The 26,349-nt window shown below is 34.1% G+C and overlaps 1 pseudogene; it reads left to right on the top strand.

The window, feature by feature from the left end:
* Positions 1 to 384: 384 nt before the first annotated feature.
* Positions 385 to 26,349, top strand: part of LOC149552180 (pleiotropic drug resistance protein 1-like) — a 46,644-nt pseudogene continuing 20,679 nt past the window's right edge.

The raw sequence follows: 26,349 nt of genomic DNA, 5'->3' as shown, positions 1-26,349 counted from the left end.
CAACTGTGTTACGTGAAGGGCCATGAGCCACATGCAAGGACATAGAGATAATAATACTAATTGAAGCTGAAGACTATTTTATAGTGAACAACATAATGCAGGATAATGTACCCGATGGCATTTTATTACATGCCTTCTTTCTTTCTGTACATTCACATTCAAATGTCAAAGTAGATTTAGTAGTCTTTTTATTAGCATATATGAACTTTTAAACTATAGTCTATTATTAATATATAATATATTCAAGATCTCTTTTAATTTCACCTTTTAAATAAAGTTTAACATTCCAACTTTTAGCAGTCTTTAGTATTCTCTTGGATTGTGGCAGAAATTAATAGCTTGAAAGATAGCATTCTCTCCTCAAAATAGCAGTTGAGTAGTATTATGGAGAATACTAATACATTGGTGAAGAGAATAAGTGAGCTGAAGGCTGATCATGAGCAGAGGATAAAAAGTTTGGAGGATACCGTAAAGATGATCCAGGATAAAGTCAGAGCGGTGGTTGCAGTCAGCAAGACTGCCATGGACAACTCCATCAAGGGCCTTAGGAAGCTGAATGACCAGGCAGTGGCTTTTGAAAGTCTGTCCAAGGATATTGATGCTCCCCTCTCTGTGAGTGTCAAGACGGTTGAAAGATTCCATTTCAAGGACACAGGATTGACCAGGGATATGGATGCTGCTGCGGATAAAGCAAAGAAGGAGATTAGCCTAGCTCTGCTACCTGGTTGAGAAGTAAGGAAAAGGGGGTTACCCCCATTGATAATTTGGTTTAGAAAGTTAGGAACTTAGGAGTATCAATGTTGATTTTATTCAGAAGAATGTAGAGTTAGTTAAAAGTCTGTAGGTGTTGTGGGATGGTTCTCACTGGTATTTTGGTCCCTTTTGCTTGGTGTTGGACTTGCTGTTGGTTTATAGTTGGTTCTCCTGTTTATTTTCTCCTATCCTGTACTTGGATTTTTGGTCCTTGTAAAACCAGTTTTCCCTTAATAAATAACATTCCATTTTTCTATGTTAAGACATTTCTAAAGTTATACTATTTATTAGTCTATATTTAATATAACACGTAACATGTTCGTATAAATACAGAATTGTAGATATATATTATTTGAATTCAATAATAAATCTATCCCCTAGTTTTGTTGGTCGATGATTATTTCCCAAATTGTTGATGAACTTGAACCTCATGAACTTTGTGACTTACCTGGCAAGTTCCATGGTATGGCTATATGTTATATCAAGGTTTGGTTTTTGGCGAAGTTTGTGAACTTTGAAATTACTCTTCAAGTTGCTGAGTATTCTACTTTTTTTCTTTGTGAGCTCTAACAAGTTTAACTCTTGAATTTCTATACGTGCAAAAAGTGTGGTTTAAAATGTCTATGCAGTTAAAATGCTGTTTAAATGTGTTTTTCACATGTTTTTGCTAGAAAAACATGCAATTTCTCTTTCAAGATGTCAATTTTTAAATTAATACATTCTGTTATTCTTTTACAAAAAAAATATGTTTCTTAAAGAAATTTTAGTTTTTTATACTTCCAAAGTTGAGCTCAAAATTTTGGGGTTTCTGAGTACTCTCTGTCCAAGTCTGTGAACTGCAGTTTTTGGTTCTTTGCAAGGATATCGTAAATATAAATGATAATTTCCCTGATATTCGCATTGCACTAGGTTTTTGTTGATTGGCATTGGTTAAACTCAATTTACATATATTTTAATCTATTAATATGACAGAGTTGTCCCAAATAAGTTAATGATTGGTTGATTGGATTGTCAATTGTTCTATCATGGATTTTATTACTTTTTATGCTTCAATGATGCATATTGTGTTACTGATGTTTATTTCTTATTGTTATCAACTTATTAGAAGGTTCAGAGGACCCGGAACCAAAGGAAAAACGGCAGAAACCTGAAAAAATGGATGCTGGAAAAGGGAAAGGAGTAGATGCCAAAGCAAAAACATCAGGCTTGTGTTCACCTCTTCCCCTCTCAGATGCTCTTGTAACATTTATTGGAACTGGTGAAAGTGAATTGTCAAGAGCAGAGGTGGTCAAGCGAATATGGGGATATATAAAGGATAATAATCTACAAGTGAGTTGCTTTTGATGATTGAACTCTTTTTAGGAAGGGCCGTATTAACTTATCTAATGTCCATGTACTTTTTAATGCAACTATATTAATAAAAAAAGACAAATTTTTTTTCTTATGAAGAATATGCTTTCATAGTAAGCAATTCTTTATCAAGAATTTGGAGTAGTTTAGGTTGCAATGTAAATCATGTGCTTTTATTTACTTTTATCATTCTGTTGGAAGATTTGTATTCATTACCTATTGTTGGAATATGCTTGACTTTGCTAGTCATTCATTTAAGATCCTGTGTCTATCTCCCTCAACTCTCTGTCCACTGTATGTGTAATTGGTGTAAGGAAAATGAATGTTCGGTTTTAAATGTAAGACTAATTATATTTATGTACAAGTTTTGAAAGTTTTGCTGACAAAGGCCACCTTCCTAAACTCATGATTTGACAAAAGGGCATTTTAATTATCATACTCCATGATATAGCTTTATTTCTTTGGGCACTATGTTGGACTTTCATATAATTTTTATGAAAGGCAGTTGATAAATCTAACCATTTTGCATATGTGTTATAAAATGTAATTGTTACAGTATGTTTGTGAGTTTTTCGATGATTTAATATTATAAGTAGTTCGCACGTGTATTTGCTGGATCCCATGATAATCAGAATTGTCATTTGTAGAAGGAAACTAGTCACTAAAACCTCTTCAATAGCAGAAAGTTGATGTCTCTTGTAGTGTTTTACATGTTGTACAAGTCATGGTAGATGAAAGAAATCATTTATTCAAGGATTGTATGATATTGTTGGATATAGCTATATTGAATCTTGATTAATTGGGACATGTATACTGTTGAACATGATATCAGTTCCTAAATTTTTCAAAGTTTGTTTCCATTATTCTAACTTTTGGATTACCCGTGTTTGAGAGTCTTTAGGTGGTGTAATAAGTCTCAGTTTTACTTGATTTATTGCCATAAATTGCAACTATCTTGCATCTTATCGTGTCATTGATAAGTATCCAGCTTTCACCATATTGAGTCCAGATAACTGGATGTAATCAATTGTTGTGCAAGTGCATCTGGTCAACACTCCCTTCAGGATATTTGTCTAATGCCCTCTTCTACAAGTTAAGGTTTAAAAATGTTTGTTGTTTCCATGTATGGTGTTCCTAAAAATGATTGAACCATGCTTGAACTCTTCCTTCCAAACAAAGAACTACTCCATCTATATTGAGGAATATAATTTTTGGTTTGGGGATTACAGGATTAAGGTTTGATATTTTGGTTCAAAACCCTTTTTCAACCAGCAGAATTTGAAGTCCAAGAAAGATATTCCTCTTGCAAGTCATGCTTTAATAACCAGAATAATAATAGTTTTGGAAGCTCAAAGTCAGATTTTAATTACTATTCAAAACTTCTAGTTTGGTAAGTTTCTAGAAATGGCATGAAATTCACCTTTGCATCATATAGATATATCCTAAATCTTTCTCCTTAATGGAGAGAAAATGACACTGCAAGATAAGGTATTGATTTAGATGGAGAAACAATAATTTTTTTAATGACAGAATTGTGGCACAAGGGAATTCTCTGGGATTTATTTCCTGATCTTGTGTGTATTAATGATGAGACAATTATGTGATCTAATAGGTGACATCATTTTAAAGACATTTTTATCAAATTTTGGAAAGACAATGCTTGTACTAATGTTCGGATGAACATTGGAGAATATTCCTTGTTATGGAGACAATTTGATGCAGTCACAGGATTAGATACCCAGTGAAGGGCACCTAATCATAGTAGCCACACACACAGATAATACTTTATTAAAAATTAGATACATACTTGTCTCATGGGCATGCAATTCCCCACAGAGACTTACTAACTATTCTCCTCTTGACTTCACATAATACATCAACAGGCTTACAATATGGTGATGGATATATAATTAGTTATACAATTGAGAAAAATCATGTACCAATGAAGTGGTCAAAATTTCAAGAAAAAAAATTTTCATCAATGGGTTGGTCAAAAATTGGGTCAAAAATTTGACCAATAAAGGTCAAAAATTGAACCCAAATGTACTAGTGCAAGTATGCTCACCAAGTTGACTCTTTGAGTTCGGTCATCAAGTCACCCCACCAAAGTTACTTATCAAGGTCAGTCTTTAGGTCCACTCATCACGCTTGCTCACCAAGTTAGCTCGCCATGTCACGTCTCTAACTGGCCTTGCTAAGTCGGCTCACCAACTTGCCCCACCAAGTTGCCACTTTAAGCCCACTCACCATGTTTAATTTTGAGAATAATGTCTAGTTACCAAAAATTGACATATTATGTCAACGATTAAATGGAAAATAGAGTAAGAAGGTATAGAAAATACCTTTTTTCCTCCTATTGCTTTGATACTATGTAGACCAAAAAATTTAGTGATCAATGTGCTTTCATAAGTATGAACATGATTATAGTAATTTGGCAGCATACGAAGAAGTACCTATAAAATGGTCACACTAGTAAACAATGAAGAAAAGAAAAATAATAGGATGTTGAAACCCTGTGGAACATTAAGGAAAACTGAGGAATCCCATAATATAAAATTTGTGTACCTTACAACTAGCATTAGTTGGCTACGACACCTAAATGTATAGCTTAAAGGACTTGTTTAGTTATAGCTAGCATCTTAAGATACAAAGATGCATCAATTTCCAAGGATGCTGACAAAAATTGCCAAATAAACTAAGAACAATAACTCCCACTTTCTTCGACTAATTGCAAAAATTGCATAGATGAGACTAAATTAGTATGCATGGTGTTTAAAATGTAAATCTCTTGTACACCCAAAACCAAGTGTGGCAAATTTAAAATTGTGTGAATCCAATATGTCTAGGGACAAACACACAAACTCAACAGTATATTTCAATACAGTCTTCTTCAATAATAAGAAATTGACTAAAAATAAATACACATTTTAAAATCATATTGTTTTCATCATTCAAATATTACACATATACATTTTTCATTCTCTTGTTAGTCTGACTCTGAATTTCTTGTTAGCAAAATCAATAAACATTACAAGGCATATCCATATAAATGTAAAATATTGAGCAAGTCACTAGTCATATGCGTGAATATGCAAATAAATATGTGAACCTGATTCCCAATTGCAGATTGAGCATTAAGTCATAATTTTTGTGCCCTTTATAGATAATTTCACCTGGTCTCTTACTTTCATTTGGCTGCCATTTATGCCCTCTTTTCATAGCCTTGGAAGGCACATTTATTCTGGATACCTCATTAATCAAAACTCCTTGAACATATTCTCTCTTGATAGCAGATTGCACAGGAAAAATTTTGGGATCACAAGTTCTGACACCCTCGTCACTATCATCAAATTCCTCACTATTTGAGCTTCTTATCCCATCAAAGGAAAAGGTTCTTACTATTCTGGATTCAAGGGTTTTTGAGGATGTTGTTTCGGAGCTAGGGGCATAAGAAGTATTCAAATAAACCTCAAAATTAGACATAGAAGAGCTTCTCTCCTTCCAACAAGATTGCTCATCAATGGAGAGATCGTCATGCTGATCCACATTAGAAGGCGAGGATTCCAAAAGGTGGCATAGCCTAGTCTATTGCCACATGCAGGATAAAATGTACCTTTCCCATCTTTGAGCCCCTTACTCCAGGTCCCCATATAACAACTCCCATCTACCCATCTGTAGACTCCATGGCCATGCTTCAACCCATCAAGCCATTGGCCATCATATTTATCCCCATTGGTCTCACTCATAATCCCCATTCGATCATGGGTTTCCACCATATCTTCTAACTTATCATAAAAGGCAACAAGGTTAAGCCTGCTAAGGTTGGCATGAAAATCTAGCTTCTCTTTTTCTTCCTTGAAAATCACTTCTTTGAAGGTATCATAGTATACAATCTTCATCCTCACACATTTGTTTCTATAATCTCTTAGTCTTGCCATGTGTCCCGCTTCCTCCAATTTCACCATTTCTGCCTTTAGCTTATTGATGTTCTCCATGAGCTTTTCATCCACCTCCCCTTCTGATCTCAAGCAAAGACTGGCTTGGTAAGAAATAAAAAGAACAATTCTTAGTACATATTAATTTAACAAAAAAATTGTGCATCACAAAGCTTTTCATAGTTAAACTCAGTTTCATATGTACCAATTTACTATGGACTGATGTTTTCTACTTATGTATAAATATATTCCAACTATAAGACAATTATTAGGATTCAATTATATAATTTTTGAATCCAATCTATTGATTCATTTACATGAATAAATGATCGGCTGTATATAAAAATCTTTCATTTTTTAGTTGAATTTATGAACTCATTTCTCATGAGTAGCTGTATACAAGAATCTCTCTCATGAGAATGATGGTAGTAGATGGATGCAATAAAAAGACAAATAAAGAGGAAGGCAATAAATGGAAAAGTTATTATGGATTAGTTAAGTGGGTTCTTATCGCTGATTACTTATGAAAAATAGACCAACAAATTTAATTGAAAAACTACACAATTAAATTCTAATTCTAGAAGTATCATAATTTAACTTGCTATGAAAAAATATCAAAACTTTACATACTAAATAGATAAAAGTAGTTTTCATTTTAGAAATTATAAAAAATAAATTAAAATATAGATCAAAGTCTAAATGCTAAATCCGCCATTCACTCTTGCAAGTTACATCATGGATCCAATGATAGGCTTCCAAACCTGATTGCTAAGTAATCTGTAGTTCTCTTCAGCTGGCTGAATTAACAATTTAACACTAAATTCTATTCTTCTAGACCCAATTTTTCTCTTCTATCGAATCAAGCAAGTGAAAATTAAATTCTATTTAGGAAATTACATTATAAATACAATGAAGGATAAAAAAAAGTTCTTAAAAAACCAAGCAAGATGACAAATTAGAGGGCATTTTGAAACTGGCCTCCATCTTTGCTTTTTTGGGTTGCAAATAATTAAAAAGTAAGATGAATAATGTCAAGAAGCTTAATTGAATTCCAAGCCTAAGAGCATCTAGTTGGACTTCCATGGCAGAAGAAGGTGCACCTTGTGATAAGGGAAGCATAGAAAGCCCTTCCAAGTTAACACTGCTTGTGTCAGCATGGAAGACTGCATCATACCTAGTGTGATTTGAAATATTAGCTTGATCTTGGGTAGTAAACAGGGAATTCAATAAGAATGGTTGCAAACACAGAATTCAAGAAATGAATTTCATTGATATGTGTAACATTTTAACTGGTGATTAAAAACTCTATAAAATTACCAGGAGTAAAGGAACTTCCTCGATAGGAAGCTTTGCTCCAAGATCCCCTTGAGCTACCATAGCCTAAAGAAGAGGAAGGAAGAGACAACTGTTAGAATCCTAAACAACATACAAATACCATAAAAAAATCAATACATGCATAACTTGAATGAGTGTGGCTAAAAATGAAGGTGGCTATGACCATTTGCATGCAAGCAGTGTGTAAATGCTTGTCATAAATAAACTAAATGAAAGAAAACATTCAATAATGTCCAAGGGACCACTAGCATATAAATATCAAAAAACCTCCAACGAAGTACTTTCATAAAACTATAAGCTTATAAAACTGTATATTGTAGGTAGTAGCAGATAGAAGAAAAGGGAATAGAAACACAGGAACAAGGATCCAAGAAATTTTTTGTTCTGGAGAATCAAATGGAGCACTAGCATTCAAGATGGATGCTTCTGCAGGATAGAGACTAGGACAAAGACACACAACTTATATTCACCACTACAGGTCACTTGCACAATATCTGGGTGCTCCAACCTTGTATGGCCATCAAAAATGGACACTTGCATTAAAGAATGGTGTCCTTCCCTCTACAAATCACAAAACTGGACACATGTACTAAAGAATGGAGGTCCTACAGACTAAGAACACAAACTATTTTGCAAAAACACTACTCCACGACAATTCTACACTCTAACACTGGTGTCTAGACAAATAGTGGTGCCCTGAATACTAAGAGATGCATGATCATTCACAGTTTAATCAGATTGACATATAAACTGCTATATGGACTCTGGACATCTGGAAAGCTAAATATTTACCTGAATAGGGACAAAAGACAAGGGTGTTGTTGTTTGGGAGACTGTCTTGGTCAGTCCTCTAGGTGGTATCTTTCAACCTCAACTGAGTTGATTGAATATTTGGGTGTGTGAGATATGCTAAAGACTAGCCAAATACTATTAAGTGGTGTTTACGAGAGACAAAACAAAAAATTTTGGATGCCAAGTTCAAAAGAAGGTAAAAATTAACAAAACAATAAGATCATTGTTTCTTAGTTGTTGAAATCTAACTTGTAAGACAATGTTTCTTAGCTTTTAAAACCTAGCTTGTATCCTATGTATTGAAAATCTGGCATCTCATACCCAAACAAAAGGTGACAAGATGGAATCAGAGCTAGAATGAACCTAAATCTAACCCTAAATTCTTCTCAAGGCAGCATTGACAAAAATTATGGCAAATAGAAGATCTTTTCCCATGCTTGGTATGACAGCTGCACAAAAATACCCATAGCCCTTGCATGCCACAACATCTCTGTTAGGAATTGGAAAAGCGCATTTCCTCTCACAAAAAAATGTTTCTTGACAATTCACAACTTCAAAGACCTTTGTTGTGAAGCTAAAATATGGAGAGGACAAAGATAACAAAGGCATAATTTATGAGATTGAACTAATGTCAAATTTATGAATTACGACAGTAGAATCTGAAGAGAATTCCATGTTTAAATACATACACTAAAATTTCATAAGCATATGATACCAACAAGTCTTGCATGGGAATGTACCTAGTACAATCAATTATGAGAAGTTGTGATGACATAAAAATGCCCATTAGAAGCAAACAGTCTCAAAATGAGGAAGGTGTCAAGATTTTCATAGTTGAGAGTTATGCCATTTTAACCAACTTATGTCACATTTAGAAAAATCTCTGAAGGCTATATGGCCTCACAGATTTTACTCACATAGGAAAAAAATTACATTAATTTATTTCATGTGAAAATTATAGCATAAAGAATATATCTATCCCTCCTTTCAAAGTGTCAATTTAGATATTACTGTCCACGTTTAAGTTTTGCTCTCTCATTTCTTGACAGAACCATCTTGAGCTCTATGAGGAAACTACAATCTGAAAACTCAATAGCTAGGAATCAGTCAGGCAGCTAAATGATGGTCTCATTCTAGTTAACTTCACTGAATGATAGACAATCAAAAAAATTGATTTAAAAACATCTTTACTGAAGCTCATAGGCCTTGCCAACAATTTAAAGAAGATTATAACATATTCACAAGTAAAGCTTTTTATTTTACATCAAAGCCGTACAAAAACCATCAAAAACCAACAATGGAAAAGCATCAACATCCAAACAAATACATGCATGACTAAATAGTAAACAAAGTAGCATGTGCATTTAACTTTCTATATAATGCTTGACAAGCATGACTTCACATAATTTATTAACCCCATTCAAAGCAATATCACCAATCATAAAGTAACAACTTATCCAACTAAAACCTTTGATCTAGGGAGACTGTACTTACTCAATCTGATGCAGAAAGAATTGAATGAAGATTTGGTATTGAATCAGCACTTTCAATCTTCACAGTCACATGTATATCCACACCACAACCTTCACATAATTACAAATACAAATGCATTGATATTTTATCACATTTTAAATTCTGATCTAAAATATAAATTAAGGGAACATGCTATATCAAGCCCAATACTGTCTGCAAAGGATTATATTACACTGGAAAGTTAAAATTTTGCTTCAAAGGTTTACTTTTAAGGTAATATTTCAACTCATGCACCACCTTAGCATCTTAACAAAGGAAACAACATAATAGTCTATGCCATTCTCAACTCCAAATTTAATATCATCCCAATCTTTATCTGTGAAAAAAAAAGACAAGAAATAGATTTTATCAAATACCAAATTAAGCTATCTCAGATGTTCTGTTGGTCAAAACAACTCATCACATATACAAGTAACAACAAAATACAACTATTACACATATTTCAAGATTGATAAACATATCATTCAATTATATTCTAGGTAACTTCAATCAATCAATATTAGGTACAAAAAAGGGAAATCACAATGAAATCAAAGTCCCTAAGAAAGAAGCAGATTGAGATGTACATGTCAATAAGCAACAAAAATCTAATTTTCTATGCATGCCTAAGAGTTGATAAAATGGTCTTAACATGTAATGGAAGGTAGGGTAGCACTTTTTCCATGCACATTTAAGTGTCATTGTGATTTAAGCTCTCCTCCATCGATTACTTCACAAATTATAGAATCCGATGTTTTTGACTTCACTTGTAGTGACATCATCCCCCCTAGAGAACTTCAAATAATGATAAGAAATAGAAAGCTATGAAAATGTTTCGAATAACATTAGTAACTCTTTTCTTTTCAGCTAATAAATGAATTTTCAAGCTAGCACAAGAGAACGTACCATCAACACGTAGTGTGTCTCCTTTCTCCACATCATTCACAAAATCATCATAATTCACACTTACACAATCTTCAGAGCCCAGTCCTCTTTTGATTGTGAAAGTCAACTCTTGGCCCTTTGTGAGCATGATAGGCTGTGGTAGATCTCCACTTCTGACTTCAGGGCCCTACAATAAAATGATCTTTTAATTTATTGTTTGAGCAAAGGACTAACGGGAAAGACATATCAAAAAGGGGGTTATCTGATAAATTGCACCTAAAACACAAAAAATGACTATTAATAATCTAGATGTATTTTAATTTAGGATGAAAAAAAAGTGAAACAGATTTCAAATCTACATCTTTTCTGATTGTCTAACAGTGTTGCAATATGAAAATAACCCACATTATGATGTTTTCAAACAGTTAGTTCTAGCAACAACCTATATATAATAAAGGAGTTTCAACACCTATGCAACTCTAGATGAAAGCAAATCTTGTATGATCTTAAAGATTTCATGCATATTGATAATATTCTCCTATTATAAGATTTCATGCATATTGATAATAATAAACTTAGATATCATTTATAAAACAAACTCTCAGACATTAGCGGTAGAAAATGTTTCCTATTTAAATTGCCTACCAAAAAAATAAGCGTCTCACATTGTAGATTAAAGCCCAGAAATAGTTATGGAAAATTCATAGAAACATATCTGAGCCTAGATCAAGATAACTCAAGTCCATACGAAATGTCTCAATGATTGAGTTTCTATATATAGTTATCTTATTTTAGGGCACCAAAATGGGTTTTATCCCATCACACAAGTAAATGATCTATTAAAATATCCTACATTTGTAATTATAAAGCTTTGCTTTGAACAAAATGCCACAATCAAATTGTGAACTACAGAATAGTGGAACGCCACACAAGAAATTACTTCCCACAAATACTATGATAAGAAAAGATAATGCTCATGTTGGTCTGATTTTTTGCGTATCAAATTTTCTTTCAATCATAAAAAAAATCAAATGAGAATCCTTGGGTAATTCATAGGGTTTTAGGTTTTTTTCTAGTGTATTTTGATACCTTTGAAAGTCTGTGAAAAACCCTAGGTTTGGCTTTTAAAATTTACCATGGCACAAATTCTTTTTGAAAAAAGGGGCGAAGAATGGATATTCTTCTCTTTCCTATTTGGATGTCATGGTTGAGTCTTATGAAAAAGGGTTTTAGTCCTACCATCGGATCTGATTTGAATCCACGGTTGTCACATACTCACTATGGAAAGATGCTCATATGTTATGCATAGCGAGATAGCGATCAACAGAAAATTACTTGTGATACTGAAAAGTGGAATTCGATGCCGTGAAATGTGTTCAAAGGATGATCTTATGACCACATGATACGTCCCAAACCTATCAGTTTCAAGAAGGAATGCATGTGGGAAAAAACTTGCAAGTGGTGTCACCGGAGTTCAAATTTATCCGGTGATTCACCAAGTCACTAACGGGAAATACTTGCGATTTGTCGGTGGCGATATTGTGAATGCCCAGATTTTCCAAAGACGGCGTCCTTCTGAGGTAAGAAGTAATTTTGGAGGATCCCGATGAAGATATGGTGCACATTTTACTTTTGTCCCTCTGTAGGTTAATGTCTTTTGTAGTTTCTTTTTTCAGGCATTGTTTTTAAAATGGTTACCGGAACTCACCATATCGCTAGCCGGGTTTGTCGGTATCTATGCTGGTAGTGATGTAGCGATTGCTCAAAAAATGGTAATGTAACTAAAAATCCTCAAAGGTGGGCGCTGAATGAGTGATGTGATAAGGCTAAGTTGTACAAATTGAGTTACACGGTGGCATCCAATTGAGCATCTTTGAGTAGGAAGATTTTGATTCGTCAATTTTTGCCATTTCACTAGCCAAATTGTTGGTTTTTATGCCAGTAGCGATATAGCGACCCACCTGAAAGTCACAGACATGGCGAGGCCCAAGACATGTGATGTCATGTAGAGATAAGAAAATATATATATGTGCCAACGAGTTGAGCCAGCTCAGCAACAGCGATATCATGGACCCACTTCCCGTGTACTAGGTATGAAGATTTCTGATCGTGAGATCGAGCCGAGATCAAAGGGTGGCATTGACTCACTATGAAGAAGTGCTCAAAAGTTAAGTATAGCGAGTGTGGCCCACCATTGTTGAAGTAAAATTTCTATCCACAAGATCAAGTCTGGATCGACGACGCTTGTTGACTCGCTATAAAGAGATGTGAGAAAAGTAGGTATAGCAAGTTAATGAGCAATGGACCCACCATCATGTTCTTAAAGGTTGTTTCAATTGTCTACCACACGATTAAAGTAAGATCAGTGATCATCGCTAGCTCACTGTGGAAAGGTGCTCGAGAATTATGTATAACAAGTTAGCGAGTTGATGACACGTGTCCATAGTCATCCATGGGCCCAGTTTGAACTGCTAGCCTTGAAGGAAAGGTACAGGTGGAGGTTTTTTATTGGCTTGACTACCAATGTGTTAAGAAGAAAGTTGAGTCAGCTTAGTTGTCATTCCCAGATCATAGGATTTTTCAAGGATCAACGACACAAGTTTAAAAAAGAAAGTGCGACGCCACTCTATTTTTCTGTTCGGCACATTTATGATAAGTGAAAGCTTCGCATGTGGGAGAAACAAAGTATAACATAGAGATTTTCATTAATTCTAGTCCCACGCAAACAGAGATTGCAAATTTTTTGAGCACAAGAGCCTAATTGATTGTGTCGTGTTAAGCCTGGTAAAGACGTGAAACTATTCTTCTGTCGATCAAGAGAAATTTTAAAAGTTCAGAGAAGAACAAGTTCAAAAAGTCAATTAAGTACTCATATTATAACCTATATGGCATTCCAATTCTCTCAATACTATCAAAATGCCTCCTAAGAAACCATTCTCTAGGAAAATTAATTATATGGATACGAATGTCCGCGATGATTTATTAGAATTAATCCCAGAATCTATTGTAGAGCCTGCACAAGTTAAAAAGTTAATTTCTTTAAACCTTAGGCTTAAAATTGTTGATGGCCTATATGACAAGGGGAACTGGGTTAAGGATGCAACAACTACTCAAATTGGCCTTATCTTGTTTAAAAAGTGGTTTTTGGAAAGAAAGTTGTTTGCCCCGCATGCTAATGTCTGGAATTTTTATTTGGGAAAGTTAGTAGTCCCAAGTGTTTTCATGGATTATGATTTGCTTGAAGCCATTGCTAAGAATTATGACCAAGCCATTAGGGTTGTAAGAATAAAGGATGGTGTGCCTCTGGTCTCAATTACTCCTAAAGAAATTAGAGAGGTTTTTCACCTGGAACCATTATTAGACTACCATGTGCAAATAAATTTGCTAGAATTAGAGAATGAATATAAAGAAAAGAAGGATGTAATTAGGGGAGGTGCACTAAGGGAACATATTGGTACAATAGGAACTTTGCCAGTAATTACTGTAGCCTCTAGAGAGCCTTTTAAGAAGAGTCTTTTCACTTCCCAAGCTATAGAGATATACAGGACCTTATGCCAAGTTTTTGGTGAAGATGAGCTATAATTTATGCCCATTTTTGTGATTCTGAGGGATTTTTCAATCAGATGTTGAGGCATAGAATCAATTTGGGACTGGTCAAGGATGATTCTTATTATCCAGAGGATATTATAAGGAATGAATTCTCATTGCAGGAGCAAGAAACTAAAAAGGAAAAGTGGAGAGTTTATTCTCGGGTCTTAGAATTCATTCATTGTTTTGATAATAAATATGATCCTTTGGATAATGCTATTACAGAGGCTGACAAAATAAGTAAGCTCATGAATACCTTCCCTGAAATAATGGAGGTCATGAATGAAAAGAAACAAATTTTTATTGATTCATATCCTGATAAGGCCAGAGAGGTCATGAGGAGGTTGGCTTTCACTCCAAATGTGAGAACTGATAAAATAATTGGACAAAAGAGGCCTGGATATACTATAATTCAGAATAAAAGGGTTCCTATAGACAAGGGAAAACAAATAATAGGATCTACTAGTATAGCCCAAGAGGAGAGACCTAAAGAGCCTAGTCCTAAGAGGCAAAAGGTAATGACAGAAGAAAGGCCTCAAGATGAGGAATATTCACCCACCCAATCCCCTTTAAGGATTGGATAAGACCAGCTCACTGGTGAATAGGTTGAACAAATGTGATCACAGGGAGATATTTTTATTACTCAAGCAGAATTAGATGAGGGTAGCCCTCCAAAACTTCCTCTCCCAAGTTTGGATCTAACAATAGTTGATTATAGAGGCAGGGAGTTGGACCCTGTATTAGAGCAAGCAAGTCATCAATTTTTGATTGATGACAGTTTTGTGAAATCAAGGGCTTTTCAGCAGTTTGCATGGAGGACAAACATGAACATTTTCAAGGAGAAATTTAAAAAGATGAAAACAGAGCATCCAGAAATGGATGAAACTTCCATGCAAAACCAAATTAAACAAGAAATGATGAAGGAATTGTAGAATATAAGCCCTGAGGAGGGGAGGAAAATGATAAATGCATCTAACATTTTATTATTGCCCAATTGAGATATTGCAAATGCATTAATTTTCAATTCTGTTTCAAGTAGATTAGAGTTGCAAGACCCAAATAGAAGAGACTTCCAAGGCACTTCATTCATTGAAGATCAAGCTGCATTGGTTAGTTGGTCATTGAGAAAGGGATCTAGAGCCACACCATCACAATCAAATGAGTCTGGGTTGATGGGAAATATAATTGTAAGAAGGGTTGCTGACACTTCACATGTACAGGCAGCATATTGGAATGTGGATTCTTCTAAGTTTATGTTGGCCACTGCTAAGAAGGAGGAACAGGTTATGTCAGTGTTACAGAATAAATATGAAAAACTTCTTGAGGCCTATAATAGGGAGGTAAAAAGGAGAATTGAACTTGAAAACAAGGTGATGGGGAAATCCACAAGGCCAAGAATAACATACCCCCATCCTCCAGTGGAACCTTTTAAATTCACCCCCCTTGTAGAGATACCAGACACACCTCAAAGGCCTTAATATTATACAGCTAAGGAATTTGAAGAAGAGAAGAGCAAACTATGGGCCTTACATGTAGAGTTAAATACGTAGTATGAGGATAAGCTTAGAGAGGCTCTAATGTATTTAGTGGACAAAATTGAGTGGCCCTTATTCTTCGATTAGTTGGTAAAAGTAATAGATATATGGGAGGAATTGAAAACTCATGATGATACCCTCAAGCCTATTGTTAATAAATGGGGAAGAAGGGAAAAGGAAATCACCCTTCTATATTATTCAGTTATAAAGTCTTCTAATGACCATGTTGAAAAATTGTATGATATTGCTAATGACCTATTAGATTTTGATAACAGGAGAATTGCTTTGCAACTGAAAATTGTTTCTTATTTGAATAAGTACAAGAATCAAAAATTTGATCTATTTCCTTGTGCCTTGGATAGAAAGAAGAAATTGGAAAATAAGGAAAAGTGGAGTAAAGAATTGGATGACCTTTTCTGCACAAGGATAAATAAAGTTATTAATGAAAAGGGGCATGCCTGGTGGGCCACCACGATAGAGGAATTGGTTAAAGTCCAATTATTTTTTGATTCTTTGAAGCAAGAATTTTTTTGTTTTGAAAAGGAGGTTGGTTATATTTTAAAAAAGAAAAATGATATCCTATAGTTCAGCTGGCTAGATGATATACAATTTGACACTTGGATGGAAAATCTCCTCTTGGACAAGCAGTTAGAGGAGGACAGTTCAGATGACAATGAGAAATAAGAAGGCAAGGTGCAGGTTATCGACACCTCAGCACCAGAACTGAAAAAAGAAGAAGGGGAAAAGGTAATAATGCCTTCTCAGGGTGAAAGCAGTGAGAACCTATAGGAGAAAACCAATTTGGAGGTATCACAAGATCATCCTTCTTTGGCCAGCTTAGTAGCCACGTATTCTGAGGAGCCGGAATAATGAGAGACAAATCAGAAGTTGATGATTCACAATAGAAACTGGAATGGGCCTACCTGAAGGAAGATTTGATACACCTGGCATTCTGTTGTGATTGTTTTTGTCTTTTGTATGATGCTTTATTCCTTGGACACTTGTCAGATCACAATTTCCCTTTGATTGTTGCAACTCATGCTATATGAATGAGTTTTCAAGCCATTGTGATGGTCTGAGACTTATGCATTTTTTTGTTTCTTTCAAGAAGAGTACATATTCAGTTGGTCCAATAGTATGTAAAGGTTTTGAGTTTGCTTCCATTGTACTTTTTGATAAGCAAATTGAAATGACAGAAATGGCAATCTATTCTAGGCATTCAATTGGTTTTCTTTTGGTTATTGTATTAGTCATATGAAAAGGATAATATAAAGGGGTATTTACACTATATCTGTGTCATCAATTTCTATCTCCAATTTATGGGTTTGTTTACATTGAAGTCATTTAAATAAGATTTATTTGGCTGAATGCAGTCTGGATGGGTTGTATGTTGGTTTTATTGTTGCTTTTAATTCAAGCAATTATATAAATGCTTCAGTAAATCAGTAGGGTTTATGAGTTCATAAAAGGGATATTGCACAAGAATGGAGATAGGAGATTGCAGTTGATTAATTCTTATACAAGTCATTTGAACTAGATCTCCCGTCAATAGTCAATTTCTTGCCCAATGGATAAGGCACTGGTCCTATAAATCAGAAGTAACCAAGGATGAATTCTGCTACTGCATATCAAATCATCTTATAAAATCAAAATTATTTTCAATCTTGTTCAAGAATTATAAATGCTGGTCTCAACTCATTTATATCTTATTCCTAAGTCTTAGGTAGCTGCTATTTCTAGGAATATTTGTAAATTTTAGGAGAATTATGACCAGATCTACTGATAAGGGATGTGTATAAGTTTGAGAGCATTGAAGAATTGAAGTGATCTGTGTATGTATGTGAGGGTAATAGGTGAGAATCAAAATGAAACTAAGATAATTTCATACACAGTTGCATTAGAATTATCCCTAGGTATACCCACCTCGGTTTAGCAGAGCTAGAAGAGTAGGAAACCATCATTTGGTTTTGTTGAAGTTTGGTTATAGTGATTCATTCATATAGTTGATATTGGGAATTGGCTAATCCCTAGATTGTGTGAGTCATTTCACTGTGATATTAAGCATTTTGTTGCTTGATAGTTTTAGCAGTTTGAAACACCAACAGCTCACACACTACTTGAGATCTGAAATAGAACAAGCTTCAGCAATACATTGCAATATATATATATCTATATATATATATATATATATATATATATATATATATATATATATATATATATATATATATATATTGCAACAGATCTTTTGGCACTGTTACTAGAATTGTTTATCTTCTAGGTAAGAACATAAGTTTGTTTCAATATACAAATCTTCAAAAGGAATTTCATATCAGAAAAAAAAAGTAACAAGAAATAAATTAAATTGCAGTACACTAGGAATAATATAACACATAATGAATACTAAACCTCAATTGAACAAAAGACTATACATTGGCTTCAATAAAACTGATGCTACACCTAAACCATCACTTGTAGCAAGCTACTTGAAGATATGTAGTACAAACCATCCCATCGAATAACCACTAATTTTTAAAAACTTTTGCTTTTACTGGGTGAAGTTTTACTTTTTGCCTTGGCAAAGTCAACCAGGTCTTCAAACAGCTTATCTTCAGGTTTAACTTGTTTGCTGGAAGTTAAAGATTGTTGTGGATATGCATCATTGTAAGTTCCATCATGAATGGAGATGAAAGCCAATTTGCCTAACTAGATTCTTATAATGAATATATGAGAACACTTTAATTTCATTTTTGAATTCTACTACACCGTGCACTTGTAGAGATCCTTTCTTGTTCCTCTTTGTGCCCACCACTTAGCCCACATTATTGAGTGTCCTATACAAGAAAGTCTTATAGCAAGCAATTTACCCAAGATTCTTGGAGTTGTTCCACTATAAGATATGATGAAATCATGAACTAATTGCCTATTATTTAAGAAAATGAGAAACACTATAAGACACTTTGTAGTGCTACAATAATAGCCAAATCACCAAAGTAGGCATGCTTTTTCCTATCATATTCTCTCTCAGACACAGATGTAACATGCATTTTGGTTGCAGGTGATTTCTAGGAGCTTGGGGTTCACTATCAATTCCAACACCTTCGACTAAAATTTTTGAACAAGTCAAAAGTTGTTCCACTATAATGATTAATAATAAACTTTATCATTAGTGAAAATGGTAGATAATTTTGTTCATGGTCTCAAGGAAAACAAAGATTGCTTGACAATAGCAAGAAACAACACAGATGACTTAGAAATAGTCTATCACAATGAAAGACATATTTTGCCCATCATAACACTAGCAGTGCTCTAGTGTCTCATTTTTTGTAACAGAGACACCCCCCAAACAAGAAGGATTCACCCCCCAAACATCTTCAAACATGAAATGATCCACTGTCTATTAGACTGGTGTCTAATCCAGGTTAAACCTCCATCAGCAATTACCATCCAACACTATACTTACACCAAGTTTTCCCACTCTCCTGCATTTGGTTAATATAGTACAAATAAATTATCACAACCTCATTGTCTCCCACTAATAACAGTGACTACATGTGGTAGGAGAGAATCTACATTGGACACTTCAGAATAAGTATAGTTGACTGTGCCTAACCAGTCACTGGTTTGAATGCACCAGTCTATTATTCCTTACTCAACCCGCAATGAAAATTAAAAGAATGCATGGACAAGATAACAAAAATAATAAAATATTCTCTCATTAAATATTAGTCAAAATGCATTTGATACATCATAGGAACTCACTGTTCCATGGGACAGAGACTGAATTCCAGAGAACAAGATTATTTTATTGATTAAAATTTTTTCACAATGCCTTGTCTCACCACCCCAACTCTACTTCTCCCCCAAACACTCGACAAATCCCTTCTAAATAACCAAACAATAGTAAACAACCACTGTTGTCTAACTATCTGACTGTTACCAGTTAGTTATAAACTAAAATTTGTTGTCTAAGTTGACACAAAGTGTCAACTTCAACAACTTACAATCATATATGCCTTTAATATATTTCACTAACCTTTTCAAAGGTTTTATAACTTCACTAACCCTTCCAAAGAAACCTAAAACCCTTAAAAGTTGTACTAGGCCTAAAGACACCTAAAAACCTTACAAGCTTTTCTTTACTTTTTTTCTACATTTGATACTTTTCTTATAGGTGGACATGTCTATCACAAGCATCCAACATGTTTATCCTTAGACTTCATGGCAAAAACCCTACAAACAACACAAAAAAAATAAGGACATGAACCATCCAAACATCTCTAATAGCTTGTGGATATCCAAAAGATGCATAAGTGCATGACTTGTGAAAACCAAAAAGATAAGACTAACTTGTATAACAAGTGAATAACCAAAATGATTTTTTTTCTGTGTTATGTTTGACAATGATAATGATATTTGGATTCAAGTATGAGGAAATTTGTATCAATCAATTCATTAAATATCATTTGAATACAAAGAAGATTTTAAGAGATTCAAGAGCATAATTATAAGCCAAATTTGTGGAAGACCTAAATCAAACCTAAGTGAACAGACATGTGAAGGCTTATTTTGAATATGATGAGCAGATCTAAGGTAGAATTTTTATGAAAGTATATTCCAAGTTTAGAGCATTTATTGAAAAACACTATTTCAAATCTTGGTGGATTATTCATAAGTACAAGGCAGATTTGTTGAAGACCTCAAAGGAGATCTAAGGCAAATCTTCCTACATTATAAACACTTTGCATTTCAAAGGTCGGTTCCTTCTGCATTGTAGGATGATGTAGTGCCTGCCCCTAAGTCGCATTTCTATCATCATTGCCAAACTCTTTTAGGCCAATTTATGTTTGATGATTGTTGGTGTAAATTAGTACTTTACTATTTACACTTACTTAAGTTTACTTAGGTTAATGCATTAGTTAATTACTTTGCATTATTTTTATTATTTTTATTATGAGACACTTAGGATTTTGTGCCACCTTGTGATTTGTCATGTTGACAACACAGGAGTCTACACCTTTATTTGAGCAAATGGTGTCTACAACACTGTTTTGCGTGTTCCACCCTTCTAGTGGAAACTGTCCCTGCCTAATTGCCATGTCATTTGTATGGATCGCCACGTGCATGTCCGTACATCACTAACAACTCAGACTGACATGTCAGCATAGAACGCTTTTTCTTGCTGACATCATCATTTAATTGGGCTAAATTTGACGCTCGTCTAAACGTCACTGCCAGGGTATTTTTTGAACTGCATTGATGGCTGTTTGAATGTCAAATTTGGGCTCGCAGTTCCTGCTCCAAACCCCTCTCCATATTGCTTTTCAATTTGGCAGCCTGTCTTCACGAGGTCATAACTTGGGCATCCGACCTCCGATTCAGGTGCAATTTTTTTTAAAATCAGGTAGAATTTCCTAAATTTTCCAGTGGTGGTATTATTTTCTATTTTTGGTGCTCGGATTGGTCAGAATTTGCATCTTTTGGCGACTGTAACTGCCTCATCCTACATTTTGCAACTTGAAACGCTCCGTACAGGCACATTTGGACTCCTTTTCAGTTCTGTTTTTTTTGAAAGTGCATATTTTTTCGTCTACTTTCTAGATCTGCATTCAGATTCTAGGGTTGTGTGGACATATTTGTCACTTTCAGAATTAGGACATTTGGATCTTTGGCCTCAAGCGGCAGTTGCATCTAACAAAATCAATAGTCTACTTTGTTCTTTTTTGACTAGTGGACACACCACATTTCACATGCCAAAAGCATCTTTTTAGGGGGGGTTATTTGATTTTTTGGAGGTTCTTTTGATTGATCCATCATGGAAGAGGACGATTTGATTGATTTGCAACCAGACAACTATCAGGCATGGAGTCAACTAATGGCCAGATATCTCTCTCAGCATAATGCACTACCATATGCGCCTGATCTTGAGTATACTACTGCTCAAGTTGACATCCTTCTTACTATTCTTTGTCGCTATATGGATTATAAAACCATGAAAAAAATGTTCAAAATTAAGTCATCTGATCCATATCAGTTTTGGATGTATCTTTGGGAGACATTTGGAGATCCAGCTATTCCTCCATTCCCATAAGATCTCCTACCTCCAGTTGCAGCTGATACCTCTTTAGATGAGATCACACCTCCAGCTCCTGTTGCTCCTACTGATCCTGTTCCAGCCACAGATGCTTCGGATTCAGTGCGGCAGGATACTTTATGTCTTCCTACTCTACCTTCATGCGAAGACTTCCTTTCAGACACTGCACAGTTGTTCGTGGAGTCTCACATTGAAGATGTGGGAGACATTCTTGATGACATCTATCTCCTTTTTGAGGCTAACACTTCATCTTTTATCACAGTGATAGATTCATGCACTTTCACATTGCAGGGTACACATGGTCTTCCAGGTGCTAATTTCTTGCCAGACATTTCATCTCTGTTCTTGGAGTCACACACATTTGATATGGGAGATTTTTATGATGATTTCTTGCTTCTCTTTGCTGAGAATGATTCTTCTACAGTTATTGTACATTCTCTACATGATCAATCATTTCAGGTTGGTGTGATTGTGGATACTTATGTCCAACATCTGCAGGTGATTTCTCTCACATTCGAGAAGACTGTTGGTGTTCTGACACAGGTTTCAAAGATACCAGTCATCATTGAGATTCCTTCTCCATCCAGGGGACACTTCTCCTCTGTACCCTTGCCATTGTTTCTTCCAAAGGGGAGGAACATTGTTCAGAGGTCGTGGATCAGCTTCTTCATCGGAGCACTTCTCACTGATTGGCACACTACTTTTAAGGGGAGGGGACTTTTTCCTCATAGGAGGAGCCTTCACCTATTGGCCTTCTTCTTTTGGGGGGGGAGCCTCTTCTATCTCTCTTCCTTCTTTCATTTTCTTTTGTATATATTGGATGTATGTCGTGATGGGGGGGTCTTGATTACTCCATCCATCGATGCATCCATCTTTATCTCTCTTTTTGGGGGAGGGTTTTTCCCATGAGGTTTTCCCTCTTTCCCCGCTTTATGGGAGATTTGCATTGCATTGCATTATGTAGATGGGTACCTAACATGGCCTATTAGCCGGGACCCATTCTGCATCTTCATCCTAGCTCGTAAGTTTAAGCGCATTCCCCTAACTTGCACTTAAGGGGGGGGTGTTGGTGTAAATTAGTACTTTACTATTTACACTTACTTAAGTTTACTTAGGTTAATGCATTAGTTAATTACTTTGCATTATTTTTATTATTTTTATTATGAAACACTTAGGATTTTGTGCCACCTTGTGATTTGTCATGTTGACAACACAGGAGTCTGCACCTTTATTTGAGCACATGGTGTCTACAACATTGTTTTGCGTGTTCCACCCTTCTAGGCTTATCCTCTCATCACCGCACTTACTTTCGTGCTTAATGGAGGATAATCCATAACTGGTGGACATGTGCTTGGTTGTTTGACACTTGATGATGCTAACTTCTAGGCATTCTAGAAGCTCTCCTGTAGCCTTTATAATCAAGCACTCCTAGTGTACTCTGCATCATGCATAGCATATCACATTCTGAACAGAGCAATGTATTCAGACATACTCTGATTAATTGATCATATCCTTCTTTGGTCTATTGTGTGCTTGTGTTTGAGTTCTTGGTTCTTGGGTGAATTTTGCCCTTAAGCAAATTCTTACAATGATTAGTACTATTATTTTAGAGATTATCAGATGTTGTTTTACACTCAGTTTATTATATGATGAGATTACCTGGTACTCTATATATTTCATGCATGTATGATGATTATTCAATGTTTTCAGTTATCGATGATGATTAGTTAGATGGTTTATTAGTCCATATGCTTTTTATGGATACTTACCCCATACTGCATGTGTATGGTGTGCGTGTTTGTTTTATTTATGTATGGTGTTTCTGATGTGGTTAAGGAAGGGAGTCGTAGTCACCTGCTAGACGGGATCTACACGATGCACCACTTCCTGCCATTGTTTGTTTAGCTTAGAATATTGTGTTTGTACATGCGTGGATTTTATGCAAATTGCAGGTACCGGGTATCGACTTCCCTGAATTGTCAGGATGAGCGTACCCTATCGCACTGTCTCAATGGTAAGAGAGGGGAGATAAACTCTTAAGTCCAACTCCTAAACCATTTAACCAATTGTCCTAATTGATAATTAGGACAAGTATCTGAGTTAAGTACCCTCTAAATGCATCAAATGATGTAATTTCGGAATTATAACCTTTTTGTTTTGATTTAGTATATGCTTTTCTATGTAGGGTTTTCGTATGTTGTTATACAAGTCCTTGATGTGTTTTCTATTAATTAAGTCTAATTAAAAAGATTAATTAAAGATTTAATTTAATGGAGAATTAATATGATATCTTTAATATTTAATTAATTGAGAAATTAATTAAATAAAAGAATTAAATTTAGAGGTTAAAGTTCAAAGATAAATTTAGAACAGGATAATATTTATTTAATTTAATAATAATATATTTGGAGTTCATTTTTAAATAAATGCTAAATATTATTGTTATTTAAATTAATTAAATATGTTATCAATTAAGTTCTAAAATAAATTAAAAGTTGAAAGATATTAAATTATTAAGAATTCTAGATCGCATGATCTAAGCATGAGTTTAAATATGAGAATTAAATTAAAAGATTAAATAATAGAAATTAATAACGTTATTTTAATTTCATAAAGTGCACATGAGATTAAAGTAATAAATTAATTTAAAATAGAAGTCAAGTGGATTATTAAATAAAGTTATTTTATAATTCAACTTAATGTGCATGAAAGATGAATGCAAAATAAAAGAAAAGATAATAAAGGTTAAATTGGAGTTAACTCAGTTGTGCAAAGAGTCTTCTCGGGTGAACGCACAATTAAGTGCCCCAGTTTGAGGAGAAAATTTGCTTATCACAATGTTGGGGGTTCATTCTTGGGGGGGACACGAATTGGGACACGTATTTGGACGGGAATTTTTGGGAGAGTACTTTTGGAAGCGGATTCCAGAAGGCTGATACCAAAAAAGTTTTTCAGAAGAAGGTTATTGAGGGGAGCAAATTCTCTTACAATTCCTGGAGATTGCATAATAGCATCAGGATCAGGTAGGGTCTTGTGTTTTTGATTACCCAATTAAATACGCAATTATCCTTTCTTGTCTTCTTCGTGCCTGTTGAATGGCTATTTGGATATTTCTAGTGATCGGTGCTTTCAATCCTATGAATTTTCAGTATGCATGTCAATTTATCTTTATATGTAGAGATTGAAAATTCTTATGAAACCTTGTCCATTAATTTTGTAAATTAGATATTTAATCCGGGAAGGGTTGAGATTTAAAAAGAAAACAAATCTTAAATGTTTAAAATTTAACTGAGTAATTCGGATTTTTCCATTCTAAAATCGTATTGGAAAATTTTATTAAAATGAAAGAGAAGAAATTTGTTATATAAATTTTATATTGAAAAGAGATGATATTAATTTAGAGATCCGAGTGGTTAGTTCTATCAAATTAAAATTTCAATCATTTATTAAAAAAAAAAAAATTAAATTATATATATATATATATCTTATGGGAAAAGAAAATTGTTTAAAAAAATGTTTATAAAATTAAATATATTTGAAAAAAAATTAATATAAAATTTTAAACAAATAAAAATATTTTTTTAAAAAAATTAATTAATTATTAAATTAATTTAAAACTTGATTGGGCAGGGATTAACCCGTACCCCATCCCCACGGCGTACGTAGGTAGGTCTGTACCTGCATTAATTGCAGGGGGCTTGCGCAGGTGGCATTAACGTCGACCGTCCTCTTAAGGAGAGTGCACGGCTATTAAAGCCGCAGTCCTATACCTGCGATAATATTAAATCGCATTTTCTTTTTCAAAGTTAAATGTTATAAACTTTTATTAATTATGATTAATTTTTTTTTATAAAAGTTTTATTAATTATTAATTTAGTTATTATTAAATTTAAATAATAGTTATGGACAATTTTAATAATAGGTAAGTATTATTATAATACTTACTAAATAAGATTTTAATTTTTTTTTCTATTTGTTAATTAAATTTAATAATGCATTGAAATATAGATTATTATTATTTCATTAATAAAATTATTATTAATTTTATTTATTAATAATCGATTGATAATTATCAAGATATTAATATAAGTATTTAGATTAATAATTATTAAATTAATTTAAATAAAATTAGTTTAATTAAAGTTAAATAATAATGAATATTATTTGATTAAATGGTAGATTTGAAAGATTGACTTAATGGAAGTTATTATAGAAATGGGTTAATCGTAAGGGGTAGTTATGAAAACTTAGTTACTTGAAATTCGACATTAAACTGAAACATAAACCTCACCTTAACTCAATAATAATATACTTTCAAATCCAATCTCTGAGACTTTGATGTTTTCTTTGTGCTTTGAGTGTTATGGGGTTGGTTTAGCATTGACTAGTTTAGGTTGTTACCAGAGGCTCGGGGTTGTGATTGTGATGTCATGATGATTTGGTCTCAATCTTTCTTAACTCGACCATGGTAATGTGATGAAGTGCTCTATGACCTGATTGTGTTTACTGTTTGTTATTGGTTTCCAGTTTTCTGGTGTGAAGCTAAAGTGTATGTATTTGAGATACCTAA

The sequence above is a fragment of the Cupressus sempervirens genome, chromosome 6 (genome assembly GCF_028749045.1).
Source record: "Cupressus sempervirens isolate cs-2001-9-10 chromosome 6, ASM2874904v1, whole genome shotgun sequence".
In the NCBI taxonomy this organism is placed as follows: domain Eukaryota; kingdom Viridiplantae; phylum Streptophyta; class Pinopsida; order Cupressales; family Cupressaceae; genus Cupressus; species Cupressus sempervirens.
The sequence above is the reverse complement of the archived record's forward strand: the minus strand, read 5'-3'. Positions and strand labels throughout refer to the sequence as shown.